This window comes from Bos javanicus, chromosome 9, assembly GCF_032452875.1.
Source record: "Bos javanicus breed banteng chromosome 9, ARS-OSU_banteng_1.0, whole genome shotgun sequence".
Lineage (NCBI taxonomy): Eukaryota > Metazoa > Chordata > Mammalia > Artiodactyla > Bovidae > Bos > Bos javanicus.
This window is the reverse complement of record NC_083876.1, coordinates 80,557,421-80,577,152: the sequence shown is the minus strand read 5'-3', so window position 1 is coordinate 80,577,152 and position 19,732 is coordinate 80,557,421. Positions and strand designations below refer to the sequence as shown.

The following is a 19,732-nucleotide window of genomic DNA, read 5'->3' as shown; positions in this document are numbered from 1 at the left end:
CACCAACTGTCCACAGCATACAATTGGTTGGTTTTCTATTGCTCAAAGAACCCAACAAAACTTTAATTTACAATGAAAGATAAATCAGTAAGCCAGCTAATAACTGGAAAGATCATTCTAACTTCATCCCATTAGTGGTAACTGTTGGGGTTCTTCCTCTCTCCTTGATTTCCCAACTATGTTCTCAGGCACAGGGCTGTTTGTGAGCGAGACAGAGAGATGGTCTGTCTGTCATCTGGAACAGCTCCCTTCCAGGGCTAATTGTGTTGGTTTGATTCCCCTCAAGAGGGTTTAAAAGTTCATTGGTGGTGTTTTGGATCCCATTCCCCATTGTACATTAGAACACATTCAAGAAGCTGTAGTGTATTTTCCTTGAACCCATCATGTGGTTTAAATTAATCTTCACATTCTCAAGTTTCTATTTCACCACTAACAGCATTGAAATCACTGCTATAAAATGTCCTAAAGTCAGATTTCCAGCAAATGTATTAATTTATATAGCTTAAAGCAGGGGCTTTAGTGGCACTGAGAAGCAGAGTGTACGGAGAGGAAAGGAAGATTCCTAATTCTCTTGGAATAGCTCATAAATTCATCTTGATGCCAGGGGTTTATTTTGACCCATCAGCAACCTCATCATCAAAAGTGCACTCAATTAATTATTTTACCTTTCCTCAAACTAATGGTGAGAGAAGAAGCTCAGATAAAATAAAGAAACAAACGGCCCAAGGTCTTAACTTTCACCATAGAATTTTTTTTTTTAAGTGAATGCTTTTGTAAATAGTCTTTAAATGTAGCATAGAAAAGAGAATGAACCATCTCAGAGGGAGGTCTCAAAGTCTCTTCAGAGTTATGTCTCAAAATAATAAATACTACAGAATGATAAAATGCAGCATGAATATTAAGTAGGAACAATTTTAACTCATTTCTCATAAGGCATCCATGCCCTGACATTTTATTAATAATATCTATTTTATTGCCACTTTGTATAAAACTCCTGCTGTTTATAGCTCAAGGTTATAAACCAGAAGGGTTCCAAAGTTTATTTCCAAGTACGTCAGTTATCACATGGATAATCTTAGCTTGAAAAAGTTCACCCTTAAAATCCAGGATGTTATGAACATTTACTGTTTCATAAAACACACTGAATGATAATTACAATAGTAATTGTAGATAACACACGTAGTTTAATACCAGATTAAGATAGTTATTTATCTTGCTTTTGGGGCAACTGTGTTTATTCAGTGGATAAATGCACAAAAAGAAAAAAGAAAAAAAAAACATGTATTATTAGCTTAATGCTAATTATCATCAGGAGCTTTCCAAGTACAACAAACAATTTTAGAATTATCCACAATTTGGGTTTGTTCACTCCACCAGTAACTTCATGTGTACTGAATATCAGGGTTCCCTGTCCTCAGATCTGGGTGGGTGCCATGCTTTATAGCTTTGTTACTCAAAGCGTGGCCCCTGGATCAGCAGCACCCATGCCACCTGAGAGCTTTTTAGCAGAATGCCAGGTCCCAGCCTGATAGGTTTTGATCGTGGATTTTGATAAGATCCTGAGGTCACTCCTGTGCACATCAAAGTTTGAGATGTTCTGCTTTGCAAGGGTCTGCTCCAGCCACCTGGAACCTTCCTCTCTCCCCATGGAGTGAGGCAATCCCAGGTCCACATGGCTGGTCTACCCAGAGCCTGCAAGCCCCTCCTTTGCTAAACCACATCCTGGGAAGCCATGACCCTGGAATTTCCTGCCTGAATAGGCACGAGTATGCCTCAGGGCCTGTGTGGGTCTCTTTCTTGAGTCTGACCCTGGAGGGAAGACTGCGCAATAAATGTGTGTACTCTTGACCAGAGAGATGGTTAGAGGTATTTGTTTCTGTAGGGTGAGAACCAAAGTTTGACAACTGCCCGGGCGATCCATACCATCCGTACAAAACCATTTCAAATCCTGGATGGAGTCATAGGTGGAAACCTCTTTACTTTTGCCACATAAGGTACTTTAATCAAGACAGTGACATCCCATCACTGTCACAGGGCCCCTCCCACACGCAAGGGGAGGGGACTGTACAGGCCTGTGTAGAAGGGAGCAGAATTTGGGGGCCATCTTAGATTCCTTAGATTTCCATTTGCTTTCTACTCTTCTTTTCCAAAATTGTTTTGGCTATTTTAAGTCCTTTGCTTTTTCACTTCATTTTTCAGAATCTCAGCTTGTGAATTCATACAAAAACATTGTCCTCAAATTCTGACTAGAACTGTACTGAATCAATATATTCAATATGAAGAGAAATGATGACATCTTAACTGTAATGAGTCTTCTAACCTATGAGCACAACTATGTCTCCATTTATTCAGACTTTTCATTTCTCACTGCTTATCGTTCTAGGTGCACAGCTCTTGCACATATTTTGTCTATCACTAAGCATTTCATGTTTTTTCTGCTACTGTAGATAGCTTTAAACTTCTTTTTTACATTCTTTGTTGGTGGCATATTAAGAATTCCCTATTCAAATTTCTCTATTCTATACAAATGATTTTTGTATATTGACATGGTATCCTGTGTGTATTCAAAATTCACTTAGTAATTTGAGTAATTATGTCATAAGTTACTTTCAGTTTTTATATGAACATGATCTGCAAATGACAGTTTTTTCTTCTTTCTTTACAATTTGTATGCCATTTTACTTCTTTTTCTTTTCTTATTGTACAATGTTGACTAGAAGTGATGAAGACTGAGCATCTTTGCCTTCTTCTCTACTTAGGGAAAGTGTTCAGTTTTTCAGCATTTCAGCTTGATATTAACTGCAGGTATTGCTTAGATGTCTTTTATCAAGTTGAGGAAAATCTCTTCTATTCCTAATTTATGCATGTAATGAATGAGTGATGAATTTTTTCAGATAACTTTGCTGCATATTTTCAGGTGACCATATTTTTTTTCTCTTTTATTCTGTTAATATGATGGATGATAGCAATTGATTCTTAATGTTAAATCAATCTTTAATTTCTGGTCATCATGTATGATCATTTTTATACATTACTGGATTTGACTTGCTGCTATTTCGTCCAGCTTTATTCATAAAGTATATCGATCTCTAGTTTTTTTTTAATTTCTCATAATGTCATTTTTTAAATTTTGGTTACAGGATAATCCTGGCCTCAAAAAATAAAGTGGAAAAGTGTTCCCTCCTTTACTTTGTGAAGGACTTTGTGCGAGATTGGTATTATTTCTTCCATACCTATTTGATATACTTTCCCAGTGGCATCATCTGGGCTTGTAAGTTTTCTTGTGAGAAGATTTAATTGTGAATTAAATTTCTTTAACAGATACAGATTTTTCTGCTTTTCTAATTTTTTCTTTAGTTATAGTCATTTGTGCCTTTTGTAGAATTTCTCTATTTCATCTAAAGTCTGAACTTAAAAAGTTGCTCTTAATATTCTACTATGGAAATTAGCAAATGCTACACATCAGATAGCTTATCTTTAGAGAGCCAGCTGTTAATGTTGGCCAGCACACCACTGTGGAGAGCTCCTTTCCGTCACCAGGAACGATCATTTGCGGTGTCCCTATCACATAGAAAGCACTGTGGGGTCAATATTTAATCATGCAATTCGGCCAATCCTCTGACCCCCACCATACCTGGAGGGAATTATATGGGTTATTAAAAACAAAGTGACTTTTAGGAAAGGGTTAGTCCCCTTCCTTAGTGTAACACTAGAAGGTCAAGAGGTACAGCTAACTGAGTAATCAGCCTTCTAAATAATTCTTGAGATTAAAAACACAGCACAGATGGTAGCTTCTTGGCTTCCTGCACTGACATCCTCCTGATGGTATGGTCATCAGCAAACCCAAAATAAGCTTGAACTCTACTAGCAGGGCATGGATATGAACAAAAATAGGTTCTCTTGGACAGGCGAAGTGATTCTGAAATGTCCTACGGCTGTGAAGCTTCTTCCCCAGCCAGGACCGGTGGCCAGCTCTTCCTCAGCACACACCTGCTGGCACTGTGCTGCCAGGACCAGAACACGGTACTTGGACTGACAGGGGGAGCGGCACAGTCGCTGTCCAGCCCTTCCAGCTTCCCAGACAGAATACTTGTGTTACAGTGGTTCCTGAGACCTCATTTGAACCCCTCAGAAGGATTAGAAACCAACACAAAAGAAAACTGGATTCACGCTCTCTTTTTAGAAGGAATTTCTCATACGGAGTCCAACAGAAGCTGAAGCAAATGTTTTAGTTCACGTCTATGAAGAAGCTTTACTGACCGGTGATCAACTAAAGCTGATTAGAGTTTAGTAACACCAATTAGAATGGCAAAGCAAGTTGCCAAGACATTTGCCCTGAAGGATGAGAAAAAGTCACTGATCTGTTCAGTTCAGTTCAGTCGCTCAGTTGTGACTGACTCTGAACCGCAGCACACCAGGCCTCCCTGTCCATCACCAACTACCGGAGTTCACCCAAACCCATGTCCATTGACTCGGTGATGCCATCCAACCATCTCATCCTCTGTCATCCCCTTCTCCTCCTGCCCTCAATCTTTCCCAGCATCAGGGTCTTTTCACATGAGTCAGCTCTTCACATCGGGTGGCCAAAGTATTGGAGTTTCAGCTTCAGCATCAGTCCTTCCAATGAACATCCAGGACTGATCTCCTTTAGGATGGACTGGTTGGATATCCTTGCAGTCCAGGGGACTCTCAAGAGTCTTCAACACCACAATTCAAAAGCATCAATTCTTCGGCACTCGCTTTCTTTATAGTCCAACTCTCACATCCATACATGACCACTGATCTGTAGATTGGTTCAAAAAGGCCTTTTATTACGATCTCAATTATCCACCATTAAAGAAGGGAGGGAGGAACTAAATGAATGCATCTTTAAGTCTTCAGCTTCAACATGACATGAGCCTATGAAATTGCTTTCCCCCTTAAAACTAATCTATTAATACTAAGACTTGACCTTTTACTGATTGGAAAACATTTAGATTCTCTTTTGGGCTCAACTGCTGTGCTTCTGGGACTTCCGAGGTGGTGAAGAATCTGCCTGCCAAGCGGGAGATGAGGGTTTGATCTCTGGGTCGGGAAGATCCCTGGAGAAGGAAATGCCAACCCACTCCAGTATTCTTGCCTGGGAAATCCCATGGAGAGAGGAGCCTGGCAGGTTACAGTCCATGGGGTTACAAGAATCGGACATGACTGAGCGACTGAGCAGCAGCAGCAGCAACTCTGCTTCTAGATTTCCTTTTCATGATTTTCTTTCCTATCAATTCTTTCCAAGGTCATACTCTTGCTGAGCGGTAATATCGAGACATGTTTCCAGTTGTGATTTCTCTTTGCAAACACACATAGCCTGGGAGTAAATTGTGTGTTCCGGATGATAGCTGGCTTTATCCTTGATGGCCTCCAAGCAGTGAGTGAATGTCTCATTTTGAAATGGCTCTTGTCTTCCTACTTCACACGTCCAGGAGATCCTGGGTGCTCTCTTTTTGCCTGACTTCCCTCAGCCATACCTTTAACTTCAGCAATGCACAGTGAAGCATAAGCACTCTGAAATGGTGCAGCATCTTTTGTTTCAGTGTACAATGTGTTACTAGTACTGATTCCAAGAAGTGTGATAAAGAATTCCCCTACTGTAATGATGAGATTGTGAGTTACCTTATATATATATATATATATATATATATATATTTTTTTTTATGCTATATATTCTGCTCAAATTACTTTAAAACCAGAATCTCCATTTAGAGTTTGAAAAGCACATGTTGATGTTATACCTTTTTCATGGCTTCCATCTTTTTGATGGAATTTATCATTTCTCCATATTTATCCACACTTAGGCCTTAGCTAATAGGCTTCCCAGGTGGTGCTAGTGGTAAAGAACCCACCTGCCAAGGCAGGAGGTACAAGAGATGTGGTTGGATCCCTGGGCTGGGAAGATCCTCTGAAGGAAGACATGGCAACCGACTCCAGTATTCTTCCTAGAGAATCCCATGGACAGAGGAGGCCAGTAGGCTGCAGTCTATGGGGTCACAGAGTCGGACACGACTGAAGCAACTTAGCACAACACAGCACACAGGCCTTAACTATCTTTTCTGAGTAATAAATGTGAGAATAAAAAAACCCAACTCCTACAAAATCTATGAGTTGATGCCTGCCTTGATTTCCAACCTTCATTTGTACCATATTCTTTCTTGCTCCCTAAGCCAACTGGCAATTTGATTGTTCCTAAAATTCTTTATGAGTTTTCCTGCCTCAGAGCTGTAGCATTTTCCACTCTACACCAGGAATGTTCTTTCCTCGTTTTCATGTGGCTGGATTCTCTGTTCCATCAGCCTGAGGTAAGCCACCACCTCTACATGGAAGCCTCACCACTGGTGCATTATTTTCTGTCAGAGACCCTGATAGAAAATAAGCTCCTTTTGCTGGTGTTCAATTGTTCATTGTCTGGATCTTTTATGAGAAAGTGAAGTCTTAGGAAACAGGAACTTCTTTGTCATGCTCACTGCTGTTTCCCCCTGCCTGGTACCTAACATGTTAGTGGTGTAAAAAAAAATTGTTGAATAATGAACAAAAGTGGGTTGCTGCTTGTATGTATCAGACCACATCTTCCAGAGAAGCAAATACCCTTTTACTCCTTCAATATTCTTACTGACCTAAAATTTCTCTATGTTATCCACGATTTTTGCCCTCCTATCTGTAAGGAGATAAGCCTTTCTTTCCAAGGTTTTTCTTCTAACCCATCTCTTCTCAGATCTTCTATCCATTAGCTCCTCTTTACCTGTTTAAGTCCTTCTATTATCTTGAAATGATCTTTCCCTGAACTTCAAAATTAAGATGGAAGACTAAAGGCTCTCTTTCTTGAAATCAACCAAGAATAAGAGGAATGAGAAACAAAGAGACCAACTGGAGAAGGAAATGTCCCTAATCCAAACATCACTCTACTCAACAGGCTGCCAAGTGTTAGGAAACTTGAACTGGGCCAGGAAGAGACTCTGACGTAAGAAACAAGATCAGAGGGCTCTGTGGTCCAGTGAGCAGAACAGAGAGATCCTACAGGTGGCCCACTGTAAGAGACATGCAGTGACCTTTGCTGGGAACCGGAGGTCTGAGGTGCATGGGAGCCCTGGGGAATGTTCAGGGGTCAGAGGTGATGATGTTCAGTGTGGAAGTGGGCCAGCATGGTATCTCTGCAAGAAGCAGGATGTGGTCATGGGAGGTAAACAAGACAGGATCTGTGATAACCAGCCTGAAGGGAGTGCTCCTGCTCACCTGATGAAGACCAAGCTTCCTATAACCAACCACGCAGCAGGACTGGGAGCAATATGCGTCAAGGAGGGAGAAATGACTCTGGCCCAGAAAGAAGCCATTCTCCAGGGGAGAGCAGTGGTGGGAAACAGAAATTCAAGCTGCCCTTTGTAAGTTCCTAGCCTGTCTCCAGTTCTAGCTTTTCATAAAAAGCTAGACAGGAAGGACAAACAGATTTAAGGATGAGTAATCATTAAAAAAAAAGAAAAGCATGAAACATATTCATAGATAGCACAATAAAAAGGACAGAGATAAAGCTGAATATGAGCAAAATGGGAGAGGGCACCTGAACAATGCAAACCAGAAAATGTATTCATTAATTTATGATCAAATAATTCTGTTTAAAAAAAGCAGTCAAAGAGGAAAAATTGGGACTTTATAAAGAAGAGATGATAGAGCAAGAGGATAAAAGCGAATGGACAGAATTATTAAAAGAAATAAAATATAAAAATTAAAACCACATAAAACTGAAAGTCGCATTATAAGCAGTAAAAGGAAAAACTGCCTTTGGTGTAGACAGTGGGGGTTTAGCTCTCTGCAGTCTAGAGGACTAGATACACTGAGAAACCTTCCTGCTGTGAAACGCTAGGTCCTAAATAAATTATGACAAATATACTTTCAAATATATTGCTGAGCAGACAAGAAAGGAAGGGAAATCACTAGGAGCCGAAAAACCCATGCAGACAAAAAAAGAACAGGAAAAACCTGAACAGTAGCAAACACAGAAACTGAGCCTGCCCCAGAGGCAAATGGCAACACTAAAATCTGAGTGTTCCGTGAACTATGGCCACAGAGACGGATGACAGTGGCCTTAGGCCCATGCAAATCTGTGGAGTGGGTCTTGAACCTGAAAGGCCTGGCCCACAGAGGGTCCATACCTTCTATGAAGGGATAGGGTACAGAAAGTGCCCTTTATCAGTTCAGTTCAGTTCAGTTCAGTTGCTCAGTTGTGTCTGACTCTTTGCGACCCCATGAACCACAGCACACCAGGCCTCGCTGTCCATCACCAACTCCTGGAGTCCACCCAACCCACGTCCATCAAGCCAGTGATGCCATCCAACCATCTCATCCTCCGTCGTCCCCTTCTCCTCCTGCCCTCAATCTTACCCAGCATCAGGGTGTTTTCAAATGAGTCAGCTCTTTGCATCAGGTGGCCAAAGTATTGGAGTTTCAGCTTTAGCATCATTCCCTCCAAAGAAATCCCAGGGCCAATCTTCAGAATGGACTGGTTGGATCTCCTTGCAGTCCAAGGGACTTTCAAGAGTCTTCTCCAACACCACAGTTCAAAAGCATCAATTCTTCAGCACTCAGCTTTCTTTATAGTCCAACTCTCATATCCATACATGACTACTGGAAAAACCATAGCCTTGACTAGACGGACCTTTGTTGGCAAAGTAATGTCTGCTTTTTAATATGTTGTCTAGGTTGGTCATAACTCTCCTTCCAAGGAGTAAGCATCTTTTAACTTCATGGCTGCAATCACCATCTGCAGTGATTTTGGAGCCCAGAAAAATAAAGTCAGCCACTGTTTCCACTGTTTCCCCATCTATTTGCCATGAAGTGATGGGACCGGATGCCATGTCAGGGTTACATAAATTACTTTCTAACTGCTAAGATTGTTTTAATCAAAAGGCTTCATTTCATTGAAATTTATTCTGCACCTAGATCTTCCATTTACCTCCTTTATCTTTGTATTCATGGAAGCTACATGCAGTAACTAAGCAAGTTTTGCAAAGTCAGAAAACAAATTTTATACTTATATCAATTAACTGTAGTGGATACTGTAGTACTTCTCCCAGATTCCCTCTTCAGGGCCTGTGCATCCACCCTGCAGATGTTGGGAATATCCGTTGCTGGCCGCTGTCAGCTGCATCCCTCATTAGAATTGCCCTCAGCTGCAGGGAAAGGTCTTGCCTAAAGCCATGACCCCTTCCCAGGGGCCTCAATTTAAGGCTGCTCTAGAGCAGGGATGACCCTTCAGAGTTGCCTTAAATTGAGGTGAAGCGGCTGGATCTCTATGTCCTTGAATTTAGACTGCCCCTGGGAAGAGAAAAATGGATCAGAGATGGAGAAAAATTGCCAAAAATCATGGATCTAACACGACATATATGTGATACTACAGGACAGTAGAATGGAACAAGTTGGAAGACTCATTCTTCCCTTCAAAGTTAATAAGCACATTCATGGAACTTCAAGCATCTCAACAAGGTTGATGTGACCAGGTACACCTTCCTTCTGGCAAATTCACATCCAAAGGCCAGAGAAGCAATACTTTTTTAGAATATTGGCTGGTCCTAACTGATAATTGGGTCTTATCTTGCCTCATGGAGCCATGCTACCTTCCATACTCAAAGTTTAGTTGACAGGATCTCTGATTCTTACGTCATCTTTGAGATGCATGTTTTTCCCTACAACACCAGCTTGTGGGGCTGGGGCCTTCTGACCTAGAGTCTCCAGACTCTCTATCCAGGGTCATGCCCTGTATAACCCCTGTGCCTACAGGCTGCAATGGCACCAATCACATGGTTCCCTTGATTCCGGCTCTTCCCCCGAGACTCAGGCATCTCTGCCTGGCCTGTTTGAAACATGGAAATGATCAGTTTTTTTAAAGTTTGCTTTTCTTTCCCACCAACAGAATCCAAATTGCCTGGGGTTGGCCCCTATTCGTGGCAGTCTTCTTTTGTGAAGAGTGATGTTTGGAGGCTTATTATCACATTGGATTGAGAGCATCCTAGAGGTGGTGGGCCTGGCAGGAAGGTGGTGTGCACTGTGAGAGGGCAGGGCACAGAAAAAAGGAGGCTCTGTGGGCAGACACTCTGCGTATCCCACTTTGTGGTCATCTGCCAAACTTACAGAAATAGGGACAAAACACAGATCGCCTTATGATTGTGAAATCAGGTCAGAAGTTGAAATCTTCCCATAAAGAGTATGAAATAGACGTAGATGGATCACTGATGGTCTGTCTCCAGGCTCACACTCTTTTGCTATCTGGTCACCTTATGCCTTACGCAGGTGAGGTGACTCCAGAAGGTGGGTCACTTTAGCATTCTAATAACTAATCCTCCTTTACGGGGTTCAAAGTTGTAAATTGATCCATTTTAAACTGAATTCCATACCTAAATAAACTGAGCAAGCGTTCTCTTCCTCTCTGTCAAGTGATGGTAAATAGGATAATTAAACAATCCAGGAACCTCACACAAGACTACCTTATTATGTTAGAAAACCACTGCCAATCGATTAGCATTGATATGCGTTTCTTTCTTGAAAAACAATTTGGACTTTTTGTCATAAAATCCAACTCTTGCCATCTCTCTCTTTTTAATAAAAGGGGATTATAGTCTAGTTATTTAATGATTATATTAAAATGAATATTCACAGATAGCTATAAGTACATAAGAGAGACAGCCAGCTAACTGCAACTTGAATTTAAAGTTCCACCTGAGAATAAAGAAACATCTAAAGTAATCTAATTGAATGAAAGTTAATTATGTAAGTAATTAGCACATCCTTTTGTAGAAGCATCCTAAGTTAGGTGGCTATGCGTCAATGATTACCTGTATTCAGTGTCTCGGGTATAGTATCAGAATGGCCTGACCAGAACACTACTGAACACTGGAAGACAAAGCCTGAACAAGCAGATTAAAGATGCCCAAGAAGAATTTGTTAACAGGAGCAAACTGGTCATCATAGTGTTTAGGCTTATGGGTATTAAAGAATAAGAATTGTCTTCACAGGGCACCCAAAGCTGATGCTCTTAGACAATTCACATAGAGTGAAAAGGGAGGTGAGAGGCGGGTTAAGGATGCAGGGGGCACATATATACCTGTGGCTGATTCACGTTGATGTATGGCAAAAACCATCACAATACTGTAATTTTCCTCCAATTAAAACAAATTAATTAATCATAAAAAAACTAAGTTAAAAAAAAAAAAAGACTTGTCTTCAACTCTGTATAGAGGAGGGGGTCCTCTGGCCACCCAGGGCAGCATTCCAGTCTACCTAGCAAGTCAATCCTTGGGATACAAAAGGATGGCTCAGATCATAGTAATTTGACTACCCACCACTATCATCATCCAGTTATCCCCTGTGCCTTGATTTTGAGTTCGCTCAGGATTCTTCTGGCTACTCTTTGTTATCTTCAAAGTTGTTCTGCCCCTAGGAAAAGCTTACAGAGACTCCAGTTGGCCTGACAACCTTTTATAAGTATAAATGACTTAATTACCTTTCTGAGCTACACTTCAGTCTATATTCATTTAGTTAACATAAGTTCATTTACTGAAAGAAGAATTCCTGTAAAATAGACTCACAAAATTGAGTGTCTGGGTCTTTGGTCCCTGGCTATAATGGTATTTGAGTACTGTCCCAGCTGGGACACCCACAAATGGCCACTCACTGCCTTTGAATTGCTATAGAGATAAGAGAGGGAGGAAGCCAAGGTTTTCTGTGTTTTGTTTATTTTAGATTTATGCATGAACAATGAAAACATGCAGCAAGTTCTATCCACAGTTTGCAATGGGAAAAGACCCTTTGCAGAGGTTGGTGTGTTTGTTTTTTAGTATCATAACAACATGCCAATGTTCCTTCATTTTCCTGCTATGAACAATTTATCCATTAAATTCAGAGCATGACCATCCTAAATGAGAATATATCTGCAAATGAGAACACATGTGCAGCTTTCCTATTACAAAAGCAACAAATGCTTGTTGTGGCAAGTTGTGTGGATTTTCGTTTTCACCTTTAAATCATTCTGTGATGATCTATGCTGTATAAACAAAGAGGAAGGAGTCAAAAAGCAAATCATTTTTGGAACCGAAATGGCTCAAAGATGCTTGCATGCAGCCAGAGCGTCAGCAATCCATCTGCCTGACAGCACTTCAAGAGTTTTTTTTCTTGGCATTTGGTCTACCTGAACTCCCTGTCATCTGCTAAGGCCCTCCTCTAGCACAGCTGACCAATTACGGACTTTTTGCGGGGGGCGGTTCAAGAACCCTTCTCGTCAATTAAGAACCAGGAGGTTCTACTAAACTAATTACTTTGAGGATCAGCATCTCAGGAAGGTGCCAAGACTGGGGAGAAACATCTGTTTTGATGCTGATCTGCTCACAGAGCAAAGAGACCCAAAGAAAATCTACTTCATATGGATGATCCCCCAGCCTCAGAGCTTTCTTTCTTTCTCCTCCTTACTGTCATTTTTGCTTGAGACTCTTCAGGCACAGAGCATCAAACATTTCTGATCGGATCCAATACGACAGGCATTATTCTCTAGACAGGACTGAGCAAAACGAGAAGGGGCTCTGAAGGCCAGCACGACAGCAGCTTCCCCTCCTCGGTGCTCCAGTCCTCTTGCCAGCATCACTGTCTGTAGGGATGAGGGCACAGCAACTGTCTACTGCCGTTTGTTTTTATGAGATCCCCTAATAGAGTAACGGCTTCCCAGGTGGCTCAGTGGTAAAGATTCTGCCTAACAATGCAAAAGACACAAGAGACGCAGGTTCAGTTCCTGGGTGGGGAAGATCCCTGGAGTAGGAAATGGCAACCCACTCGAGTTCTTGCCTGGAGAATCCCATGGATAGAGGAGCCTGGCAGGCTACCGTCCAGGGGGTTGCAAGACATGACTGAGCCTGCAATGCATTTATGCACTAACAGAGTAAGTGAAATGGTGTGAGAGCATTTAACATAGTATCTGGTGTATAGCACTCAATAAATGTTAACTGAATTTGCCAGAAGATCTAGTTTCTCCCCATTTTCCTGGCTTGCCTCATTTTTTTCAAGAGAAAGTACATAAGTAAGTTGCTCTGTGTACCCTGCAGCGTAACACAGAAGACACTTATCCAAATAGGCAAAATGATTTACAGGTGGCCTTGCTGAAGGATGCCGAGGCCGAGAAGACTGGGCCGCTTTGATGAAGTGGTTCGACTCAGACCATCTCAAATTCTTGTTGAAAATAGGAGGGGGGATAAATTATAAATTTTAAAAAGGAAAGCAGTTTAACCAAAAGCTCTTGATGAAGCTGAACAAGATGGCCCTTAGGAATCCTTAGTCAAATATTTCACTGGGTAGGCGCAGTTGATTCGTTAGGCTACCCATGCAGAGTGTATTGGATCATTTCTTCTCAAAAATATTCTTTTGCAATTGTGTACCTCTGAACTACATATGCCTTCTTAGAAACCCAGAGATGGTTTACAGATGCTAGATATATTTAATAGTCATTTTTTTAATGTAGCTAATTCTACTGACAAAACCTTATTTTCACATATTAAAAACAAACATATTGGGTAAAATATATGGTAGCTTAAATCTGGGTCCAATTGTTGAAACAAGAAGACAAGGCAGGAAGACGTTCTTTCCTTGCCAAAATTTATACTTTATAAATTAGCCCGTAAAACCGTATGAAACCATTGGCTCTATGGTGCCAAGGAAATAATATATCACAGGGAAACAATAATAAGCACAAATGAACAGGCTTTTGTTAAACAGCCTCAAAGAAAAGGATAAACAGTGATTTCTGAGTCACATAATGCCTAAGTCCCTTTCTCATTTTTGATGTATTATCCTAAATGAGAAACTGTGGCCAGCTTGGAGTTCACGTATATAGCGGAAAGTGTCTATCAGGTGAATGATAAAAAGCAAGATTGGGTCTGGATTGTCAAAAAGTTTAGAGTACTTGCGAAAAGCTTCACGATCAGAGTGCTTGTGTTCAAGCCCAGATGGCACCATTTCCTAGCCATGGACCTCAGGCAAGGGACCTAGGAAATGGGAACCCTGTCGGTCAAGCTGTACGACAGAACCCTCTTCTGTGGAGTAGGAATGACAGACATTCCTACCTTTGGGGACTCTGAGGATTAAATAACAGACTACAGCCCTTAGTCTGGTCCACAGCAGTACGTAGGAGAAGCAAGTTCTCATTCATAGATTTTTCAGGCTCTTGAGTTGCTATGGGTTTTGTCACTATGGGAAGGGAGACGGCGAGAAGTTTCAGAAGGTAAGCTATAAATGGAACTGCTGGTCCCCAGCAACTGAACAGCTGGAAACAAAGAAGAAAGGCGACAGCAAATGTCTCCAAGTGTGCGGCAACTTCTTTAGAACTCTACGGTAATCTGAGAGGGAAATCTACATTCTACAGGTAGAATTTCTCTTTTTTTTTAACTTAATGAAAATGATTTTTGGTGCTTCCCAGGTGGAGCTAGTGGTAAAGAACCTGCCTGCCATGCAGGAGACATAAGAGATAATGGGTTTGATTCCTGGGTTAGGAAGATATCGTGGAGGAGGAAATGGCATCTCACTCCAATATTCTTGCCTGGAAAATCCCATGGACAGAGGAGCCTGGTGGGTTACAGTCCATGGGGCCAAAAGAGTCAGACATGACTGAGTGACTAAGCATGGCAGCACAGCACAGAAAATGATTTTATTGTAATGATTATATGTTTATTTCAATGTGCAGTAGAGAAATATAACCAGCATGTCAGTTCCCATCATAGATATTATGGTTAGGACAAAGCTAACCCTGAGTATTTAAAGCATTTTTCAAATGCAAGTTAATTAAAGGTAAACAATGCAGGTCCCAGTTGAGACTCTGGTTCATAAGTGATGGAGGTAGGGGAATGCCAGGTAGGGGCTTTCACCTGCCTGACAGTGCTTTGGGCTTTTGTTCGGGGGCTGGGGATCCTCAGGATTCAGGGCAGGTAGACGTGCAGGGACTAGGGAGCGAGAGTGTCAGGAGCAGCATGGGAACCTGAAGGATGCTCTCTGGCCCTTGGACCACTCTTCCGTCTCTGCAGTCAGAGATGGCAGCCTGGGCTGCAGGTGTGATTTAGGAAGTAGCAGGGCCCAGGATGTGACCATGGGGAGTGGTGGACCAGTCAGACAAAAATATTACCCTATCAATGATTCTAGGGACCGTCTTCTTTTGTTGACTCCATGCTAATTTTGACAGCCATCTCCTGGGCGTGAGCACTCGTGTTATTTTCTTGGCATGGGAGCGCTGAGGCTGTTTCTGTTAAGTTATTTGTGTTTGTAGGAAGGCTATCATTCTAATTTCGTAGTTGACTGTGAAGGTGAAGAAAGGGGAGGGGCCCTTCTTAGGATTAAGAGGTGAGGTGATAAAAATGGGCCCAGAAAACTCTTCTCCACACGTGCCTTGCTACCTGGGCACACCACTCATCTATGCTGAGGATTCTTTCCTATTTCACGTCCCTCCCCAGCCTTTCCTTGGGAAACAACACGCAGTGGTGGGAACTCAGAGAAGCAGAAGAGCAGATGGGATGGAACGGCCTTTTCTGGTTCCCTCTGGGACACAGCTCCCTTCATCTCCCTCATGTTGCACCAAACCTCTGGGGCCACCACAGCCCAAACTTCTGGTACATATTGGTCCTCATGGGTAAATGAAGCACAGACCTAAGCAACAGGGTAAAGGGACATTTTGAAGAGGGAAACTTCTTGGGAAAGTTTTTTCATCAGTGCTTAGCAGACAGAGGGCAGGGCCACCTGTGAACTGTGGGTACACACAATCTCTCCCCTCACCATCTCTCATCTTCCCACCTTCCCACCTGTGTCTCCAGGACACATCCCCCTAAAGCCAGAATCATGCCTCCACTTTTGTTCCCAGGAAAGTTTGAAAAAGGCAGGATGAATGAAAGTCCTATCTGGGACTGGCTTTGTGGCAAAATAAGCAAATCATTAGCATGGTAATTGCACAAGGAAAAGTTAATACATTTTGTGTAGGGGGAAAGTCTACTAGCTTCTTCCTTGGGGGGAAATGTTCCTTTTCATATTGGCTGATTTAACCCAGCACATTTTGATCCAGCTAAAACAGGTAAGAGTTACCTCAAAACGCCCACAGGGGCTGTGTAGTAATTTCAGGAACACCCACACAGCAAATTGTTGTTTCTTTTTCTACAAACAAGGAGGTGGTTCTGAGGCAGAGGATGGCGGGGAAGGGTTAAGAGAGAAACTGAACTAGAGGGGTAGGGAGGGAGGGAAATATGCAGAGAAGGAAGACAAAAAATGAAAGTGTTCCTTTTTTCTTTCCTTAAAAAAACAAAAAAGAAGATATTACTGCATCTTGTTCTTGGTCTCCCAAACAACAGCATACAAAAGATCCTGGTTTGGGGCAGGGGGGCTCATATTTTTGAGAACAGGAATCATATACATTATTAGTGTAACTGAATTAACATTAATTATGATAATTATTTGGAGAAGGCAATGGCAGCCCACTCCAGTACTCTTGCCTGGAAAATCCCATGGACAGAGGAGCCTGGTGGGCTGCAGTCCATGGGGTCGCAAAGAGTTGGACACAACTGAGCGACTTCACTTTCACTTTTCACTTTCATGCATTGGAGAAGAAAATGGCAACCCACTCCAGTGTTCTTGCCTGGAGAATCCCAGGGACAGAGGAGCCTGGTGGGCTGCTGTCTATGGGGTTGCACAGAGTCGGACATGACTGAAGCGACTTAGCAGCAGTAGCAGCAGCAGCATGATAATTATTGGGCTTCCCTGGTGGTTCAGATCGTAAAGAATTTGCCTGCAATGCAGGAGACCTGGGTTCAGTCCCTGGGTTGGGAAGATCCCCTAGAGAAGGGAATGGCCACCCTCTCCAGTATTCTTGCCTAGAGAATTACATGGACAGAGGAGCTTGGCAGGCTATACGGCCCCTTGGGCTGCAAAGAGTTGGACACGACTGAGTGACTAATCAGAGAAGGCAATGGCACCCCACTCCAGTACTTTTGTCTGGAAAATCCCATGGACAGAGGAGCCTGGTGGGCTGCAGTCCATGGGGTCGCTAAGAGTCAGACAGGACTGAGCAACTTCACTTTCACTTTTCCCTTTCATGCACTGGAAAAGGAAATGGCAACCCACTCCAGTGTTCTTGCCTGGAGAATCCCGGGGACGGGAGAGCCTGGTGGGCTGCCATCTATGGGGTTGCACAGAGTCGGACACGACTGAAGTGACTTAGCAGCAGCAGCAGCAGAGTGACTAACACAATCAATGTTAATTATTAATAGCATAATTAACTAACAATTCTACTTTTTCTCGATCATATATTTCAAATCTATATTTTGCTTATGGATATAAGTATGAGAAAAAGATACCTTCATTTTCTGAGATATATCTGTGGCCCTTTTGCCCAGAGAGAGTGGGAACTCTATGAGTTGGTCCAGAGGACATGATACTTCTCTATAATTTCTAGGGGACTATTATTTCTTTTTAATTGGAGGATAATTACTTTACAATGCTGTGTTGGTTTCTGCCATACAACAACATGCATCAACCATAAGAATACATATGTCCCCTCCCTCCTGAACCTCTCTCCCAACCTCCACTCCATCCTATCCCTCTAGGTTGTCACAGAGTACCAGGCTGAGCTCCCTGTGTTATAGAGCAACCTCCCATTAGCTACGATTAGAGGCAGATTTTACTCACTGAACCTGGTATCTACATATCTGAGTTGCTGGACTAAAGCAGGGCTACCTGTGACGAATTTTATATGGACTTTCAGAAAATGAACATAAGCCATTTAGTCAATCGTGTAACATAAGTGATTTTCTTTGAGAAGAATTTCAAATGTTAGATTTAGATAACTGTTCATGATAATACTGCTGAGACTGCACCCAAAAAAAAATGGTATTGGCAGAGACTGAATGGAAAAAAAAAATCTGCCTTTCTTGGCTCAGAAAATATCCATGATTAGTTGCATTGGTTTTATAGTATCTATTTTTATATCAACACAGATAAACAATAAATTACCTGAAATTCTATTAGTTTTTACCTATTTTACATGTAGTTATTAGTCTCAACAATTGTTAATTCTATTTCTTGAAACTAGCGATTTTGTTTCAGCAGCAGTATGCCTAACCCATAAGGCACATTAAGATAAATCATGAATAAGCCCTCATGGTGACCTCATTCCTTGCTTCTCCTGCTTGCTTTCCCAGCATTCCATGCAGCCGGCTCGAGCCACATGACAGTCCTCACCAATGAGACCTATGGGGATGCTGGCTGATGGAGCTTCTGAGAAAGGTTTATTTGTACGACGAAAAGACAAACCCTTTGAGGAGAGCTCCCTTAAGAGTTTCTTCCTCTCTCTGCCTTGAGCATGGTTGCAAAGCATACAGTATGTGGTGGTTCATCAGCCCAGAGATTGAAAGTAGCAAGTTCAAAGAAAGTCAGCACTCCAGAGATAGAAAAGTAGAAAATAGAAAATACATAAGCTTCAAATGATAATACTGAGCCATACTACCCTAAAACTTCCTGCTTACAGACTTCTTATTTTATGAGACCCTGAATATATTTATTGTTTAAACCACAGTTGGTTGGCTATTCACTCAAAAAACACTAAATTATTTAGACATTGCTTCTGATGCTTGGGTTATAGCAGTAAGCCAAACAAACAAGCTCTCTAACCTCACAGAGCATGTACTAAGTCAGAGAAGACAAACCAAATAAAATAAACATATAATGGGCCTGGCAGCAGGAATCATGATGGAGAATACAAAGCAAGTTAAGGGGACAGAGAACGACAAGGGCTAATTTATAAAGTTTATTCATGGGAGCTGTTCTGAGGTGAAATAATTTGAGCAGTCTTGAATGATGTGAAAAAGTGAGCCAGGTGAGTATCTGGCAATACTCTAACAGCTGAAAGCATCACTAACTTACACGTCCAGTAAGTTTTTAGTCATTATTCAAAACAGAGCTCTGATATCATCATTTCTGGGAAGTCTTTCAGGACTTTCTACTCACTAAAATAAATTCCTTCTTCTTGTAGGTTGCTGCTGCTGCTACTAAGTCACTTCAGTCGTGTCTGACTCTGTGCGACCCCACAGGCGACCCCACAGACAGCAGCCCACCATGCTCCACCATCCCTGGGATTCTCCAGGCAAGAACACTGGAGTGGGTTGCCATCTCCTTCTCCAATGCATGAAAGGGAAAAGTGAAAGTGAAGTCGCTCAGTCGTGTCCGACCCTCCGTGACCCCATGGACCGAAGCCTACCAGGCTCCTCCGTCCATGGGATTTTCCAGGCAAGAGTACTGGAGTGGGGTGCCATCGCCTTCTCCATCTTGCAGGCTACTTCTATACTTATATGTATTGTTATACTCTTCATGTCTTCTTTTAATTCACTTGTTGAGATAACTTATATAAAGTCACCTTCTCTAGACTGTGAGACGCTGAAGGGCAAAATCAGTCACTACTGTCTTGGCTCCTAGCATTACCTGGGAAGCTCCATATACCCATAAATAACTACTGATTTGAACAGAACTTCCGTTCTTTGAATGCTCTGCCTATAAACGAGTGGGTTATAGTAAAATTTTGTTAAAAGTGAAGTCACATTTTGTGTTGAAGGAATTTGTTTTGCAAGCTGACTTTGCTGTGTTAGCATGAATGTGTACAAATTAAATAGTTCAACTACGCAGAAAATCTTTGGTTTTCATTTAGCAGAGA

The 19,732-nt window shown here is 41.9% G+C and overlaps 1 protein-coding gene across 3 annotated transcripts in view; it reads right to left on the bottom strand.

The window, feature by feature from the left end:
- Window positions 1–19,732, bottom strand: part of AIG1 (androgen induced 1) — a 271,524-nt gene that overhangs the window by 161,009 nt on the left and 90,783 nt on the right. The gene's annotated exons all lie outside the window — the stretch shown is intronic.